Source organism: Gavialis gangeticus, unplaced genomic scaffold, assembly GCF_001723915.1.
Source record: "Gavialis gangeticus isolate Ggan-Ray unplaced genomic scaffold, GavGan_comp1, whole genome shotgun sequence".
Classification (NCBI taxonomy): Eukaryota; Metazoa; Chordata; order Crocodylia; family Gavialidae; genus Gavialis; species Gavialis gangeticus.
In genome coordinates, this window is record NW_017728994.1 from 9,912,756 (window position 1) to 9,919,087 (window position 6,332).

A 6,332-nucleotide genomic window follows, 5' to 3' on the forward strand; every position below is an offset into this window, starting at 1 on the left:
ATGACCCCTGCCAGCTCCCTCAACACCCTTGGGTGGAGGGCATCTGGATCTGCTGATTTAAAAATGTCTAGCCGTCCTAGAAGATCCCTAACTACATCTGCACTGACTGAAGGCCTGACAGAGCTGTCCCCAAGATTGTCCCTACCTCTGGTAGGTGGGATGTCCCAGTCCCTGTTCAATATACAAACATCTCTCTTATGTTTTAATTTTTGTTACAAAAATACACTCATACATGCCTGCATGCTTCCTTTGACTGATGAACTGAATCAGATTGGTCATGTAGTTTTTACTTTAAAATTAGCTTCTAGTAGAAAAATGAGTTTCCAATATTTTTTTCCTAGACAGTTTTTATACTTTTTGTTTTCATTTTGGTATTATATAGTTTTCATTTTCTAATTTTGGCTGTTCATGGCATTTTTAATTTTTTCTTTCAATATGAAATCAAAATCTATTATAAGGAGAGAAAACATCAATTTTGTGACTGACTCTATTAATAATCACTTATTATTTGTACTATTATGATGCCTATAAACTTCAGACGTTGACCAAAACACATTATAGAAATGGAATAAAGAGGCAGTTCCTCTGTCAAAGTGCTTATAATTCTGCAATCTTATATATAAGATCATATACAGCTATTGCACAGGGCAGATTTGGAGATGCAGACAGAAATTCTCAAACATCTGAAGACAGATTTCTATGTATACATGAGCTAGAAATAAAAACCTAGAGTGGAAGGCATGAATTCTGCTTGCTTGTATTCATTATGTGCCCAAGTTGGGTGTGTATGTAAAGAGGCCAAAGGAATATTTGACACTCAGGGACAAATTCTGTTACCTTAATGATAAATCATACCCTGTTTTGGGTAACCCAGTCCTTCTATTCTACCATTGTAAAACTGGTCCTCAGATCCCTGCTCTCAGTGGTTTATGAGGTGTTTCTTGCAGTGTCAAAATCATGTGCCCCAATTCGGTCAGCAATGATCCACCTATCAGTAGCCAGCCCAGTTATTAATAGCTTTCCATACAAATAAGACTTTTTGTTTTTTACATTGCCTACTTGCTACTTTTCATTTTGTTGTCAATTTTTCTTTTTCTTGATTTGTGAAAGAATATTCTTCTCTTAACCAACTTGAAGCTGGGCCCTATCACATATCCAACAATTCATCACTGATAACATTCTTTACACTCCCAAACTCATCCAACAAATTATTCTATAAGTGTTAATTTAAATTTGCTTTCCAAGAACACCTGGTACAAAACTACATTTGGACTCAGGTCAGTTGTACATGTGTGATTTCCCCTGAAATGATGTACACTTTCATTTCCTCATGCCATGCATCTGTGTTAACTGCCGCACAATGTAGGCTTTATTTCTTTATTTATTAGAATTGTGTTTAGAGATACCTTACATCTGTCAGACTCATGAACTGACAGAAAAATGATTGACCCAGTAATGCAGTAAATTTGATTGAAAGGCATGGATATTAGGGGTGTGAGAAACACCAGTTTCATTTCGACATCTATTTCACTGTTTTGAAAGGACAGTGTTTCATTTTGTCATTTTGTTTCAATTCAAACCATTGTCCCATTTCATTTTGTTGAAACTGTTTTGCTGTTTCAACACATTTTAATGTTTCGCCCATAGGCTATAATGGGAAATCATGAAAATGCCTAAAACTTTGTCATTTCTTGCCTTATTCAGACAACAATTGCTGGGATGGTAGCCCCTTCTGAGGGCATGAAGTCTGCCAAGTTTCAAGGAGATAGGTGCAGAGGTTTCCTGGAAACTGCACCTCAAACTTCAAAAAGCAAAACTCATGACACTTGCTGGCAGCGGCAGCCTCCTGTCACCCGGCACACAGATCCAGGGGCATGCACCCCGGGAGGGCTACAGGGCTGTGCCAGACTCCTCCCAGGGGGAAGGTCCCCAGATTTGCGCCGGATGATAGGAGACTGCTGTTGCTGCCTGGGACTGGTGCTGGGTGCAGACCGCACCCAGCACTGGGGCAGATCGATGCTGCCACTGGCCCTAGGCAGAAGCATCAGATTCCTGTCATCTGGCGCACAGATCCGGGGGCCCACACCCCAGGGAGGGCTGTGGGGCTGTGTCAGACTCCTTCCGGGGGTCCGGACCCCCAGATCTGCACCGGATGACTGAGCTCCACAGCCCCATGGAGCACAGCCCAACAGTGGGAGGCAGGCAGAGCCAGGGCTGCACTCGAATCAGCTCTGCCAGCCCCATGGTGCTCAGCCTGGTGATGGGACGTCGGGAGAGCCAGGACTGTGCTCCACCTCCTACCCCCAGGCTTAGGTCCATGGGACTGCAGAGCCACTCAAAGCACAGCCCTGGCTCTCCCCTGCCTCCTACCACTGGGCTGCTTTGAAACTCAAAATGTTTCAAAACTTTTTAAATGTTTCAAGTGCCCTCATTTAATTTTGAAGCTGTTTCAAAGCGTTTTGTTTCATTTTGATTTTGCTGTTTCAAGCTTGAAATGCATCAAAACAGCTTTGAAACAAAATAATCAGCAAAATGTCACACAACCCTAATGAAAATCCTTGCAATTTACAGGGTTATTTTGTGAAGACTAGGCTGAGGGAGGGCAGAAGCAGCAGTGCAACTTTTTATTCTTCAAACAGCCCTTAAAGAAATGTCTCATTGTTACAAAAATATCTCATACAAGTAATGCTTTTCTTCTTCTTAAACACTGTTTCCTTTCTCAGAAATGAAGTACCTATGTCACAGAAATCTCTGCTAGCCAACAGAAAAGTTATTTACTCAGCTTGGAGGAGGAAAATCGGTTCTGCCTATAATAGGTATTGTCCATCTCTTTAGCAACCCTGGCTTAAAATTGTCCTTTCTGGCTCAAGTAGTTAGCCAACATACAAGGCTTTGTGACTAGTTTCCCTTAGGAGGAGAAACTGACCCAACAGTCAAGTATGGATGCATTAATTTCTGTATGTAAAGAATACAAAGTCCTGCATCCCTGAATACAGTAGAGACAAACAAGGCAGTTTTCTTGCTCACAATCCCAGCTTGTTTTCTAGCCAGTGCAGTAACTAAAAGGCATTTCATTCTCCTTACTTCCTTTTAGGAGCATGGTACTGATAGTTTTTGGCACTCTCTTGACTTATCTGTCTCTTGCTCTGATATATGCAGATATAAATAGCCCATGTCTTCAGTCAGGCTCCAAAGAGGAAGCTCCTCCAATCCTTTTCTTCTCACCAGTCTATCATGTGTTCTATATCCTTATCAGTGTTTCCCGTTATTTAGTTATCCTACTTTATAAAGAAGCTAAATAACTCCTTACATTTTTCCTTAATGAAGACTGGCTAGGAAGGCTATTAGCCTCAGCAAGGCTTTTGCTTTCCTGCAGGTCAAATACACATCTGCTACACAAACAGCCTCCAACATAACATGATTTATTAGACAATCCATTAAGCTATGTTGTGTACTCATTTACAAACTGTAGCAGAAAAATAAAGTTCTGTAACATTTATTTTCAAGACCATTATTTTTTCAAAGATGAGAGCTACCAAAGATTGCACCCTTTATTAAGAAAAAATATGGATCTAAACAGAAATCAGTTTATACAAGTCTACTGTACTTTTGTAAGTCAAAAAGTATCAATGTTAGAAATAAGGACACTGAAAAGAATAATTTATGAGCTGTAAAAAGGCAAGCAACTACCTTATTCAGTTTAGAATGAAAGCGCTAAATCTCAAGTATGTCTGCAGGCAAATTTGAAAGGAATTAAGTACTTTAAAGCATTAAGTAGGGTATGACACCTTGAGGTGACAGGATACACAGAAAATATCTGTGCCACAGGATAGGACTATTATAATCTATCAATGTGTCAGGTGCTATTTAGGAATTTGAACTGCAGAAGCTCCTATCTGTAATTTCATTGCAATTAAAAAAAAGTATATTCTTTACTCGCTTCTTAATACCTGAGTTTTGGAAATAGCCCTACAGCAAATTGCTGGTTGTGCTTCTACTTGAAAAATAAATCTTCCAACGATGCTAGTTTGTCTGAAGAGAAAATTGGAACAGGTATAAGACTCCATAATCTGCCTCCAGCACATATAACTGCTTTGTTACCTTTAATTCTGAAGCTGAAAAGCTTGTAGCCAGGATGGCTAGTGATGTTGAAGAACTTAAAGACCTTCAGAGAATTTATTGGAGTCAGATGAAGTATCTCCAACTGGGCATGCAAAAACTGCAAAGTACTCTTGAAAATCTTCTGTATGCTTCTGCATGGTCATCACATGGACATACAATTAATTTCAAAATCAATTCCAAAGCCAGGGAAAAAGGGAACTTCAATTTAGAAACCAATTGCAGTTTAGTTACCTGTCAAACACTTAAAAACTGAATAATAGATAAAAGTTGGATAAAATATATCCTTTTGTAAGAATTTACAACTCCCACATAATAAATACACATTTTGTTCATACCAGATAAGGAGAAATCTATACTTAATTACTCATCTCTTTTCAAAAGTGGTCTCTGCCAAGTCAGTGATCAAAATATTCTTCATCACTATGGTTTTATTTTTCTCCAGGAGCTTCACTGACAGAATCTTCAAATGACAATTTATTATGTAGTTTGTTATTTCTGTCCTCCTGCTTGCATGAGTGTTCAAAAATAACCAAAGTATGGTTTCACTGAGGAGAGAAACATGGAACTGTAAAGCGTTTTGCAAAAAATAAAATAATAATCATGGACTAATTTTAATAATTTACTTAAAAGGCACCCTATTCGATACAATTAAAATGTTCAGAAAATGTATTCCTTGTAAAAAAAATATACACTTAACCCTAAACATCTGAAAATCACAGTGACTTTTCCTTTCTTTTAGGAATTACAAGGTATTAATGTTAACCTTGTTATGTTATTTCACTCGGGTTAACTTTACTGATGCCTATTGCCTTTCTATAATGTAGCAAGTCAGTCCCCATAGAGTTGCAACTTGAAATCTGCTTCTTAAACTCCAAAAACAAAGGGCTATCTGGAGATAAAGAAAGGTCTTTGATAGTTGACATCTACAAAAATAGTATTGTGTTCTTTCTCACTTAAATCAGTCAACAGATGGCAAAATGCTAACATGCACATATATTCTGCTCCTACTAAAGTAAATGGCACATTTATAATAAGATTATAGGGATATATTTTCAGCTGGTAGAAATTATCATAGCTCCACTGATTCAAGAGAACAGAATGCTGGAATAATATACCACAGTGTGGAAATTAGATTACATAATTACAGCCAAAAGTCTCTGAAACAGCCTAGAGGAAGCTGCTGAGCAAAATAACCATGCCTAGCTAGAAAACAGATTGAGACAGATTGAGTTTACCCCAATGAACATGAATTGATAGAGCCTTAGGGTAAAACCAACACCTTTTATCCTATATAAAGACATTAAAGTCCATAGTCCCACTTTAAGTACCCACTAAATATCCAAAGGTGTGAATGAATGTTTGCCATGCCCAATTTAGGTTTAGGCTGCTTAATTTAAAGCCAGTGGTCTTAAACTTTTAAAATTTGCAGACCCCTAAAAATATTGAATGGAGGTGCGGATCCCTTTGAATTGTAAGGGTGGATAAGTGTTCGTGGATTAATAAAGTGAATTGTAAGGGTCCACGGATCATAGGTTGAAAACCACTGCTTTAAGCCACCTAAACCTAACCTGGGAGTGGTGCTTGCAGGCATTCACTGCTGCTGGGATCAGCATGGGTAGCCTGAAGTAAGTAACTTGTGGAGGAGGGACAGGTGGGAATGGGGGAAGGGGAGGGTGATGAGGGGACGGATGTTGCCTGGTCCATTGGAGGTACCAGGGGGCCAAAAACAGCTTAGTCAAAGTTGCAGGGGTAGGAACACTACAGCTCTTGGGCAAGTGGCTGGGCTTCCCCAGCCCTAGTGCTGTGCTGTGAATGCATGGAAACATTTGCTAGTTGGGGTAAAACTTTACAGATCAGGTTAACCCTTTATCAATCTAAAGTTAGTTCATCCCTTGAGGTGAACTAAATTAGATTAGGCATGCCAGTTTTTAGGTGATTCAAATGCTGTGAATGTCTGCACAACTGGGCATTTAGATTGACTTAACTTTGGTTAGATCAATCTAGATGTAACACTTGTATGTACCCCCAGATAACACTTTTTCCTGAGACAGTTGTGGTAATTTGAGATAATTGCTATTATTTTCAGGGACAAGGTGCATGTGTAAAGGACTATGGTGCTCCCAAGTTTTGACTCAAATCAATCGAAACTGACTCAAATGTGACATCTGCTTTTACCCTTAGTGATAATGTTTCTCAAAATATTCCTGTTC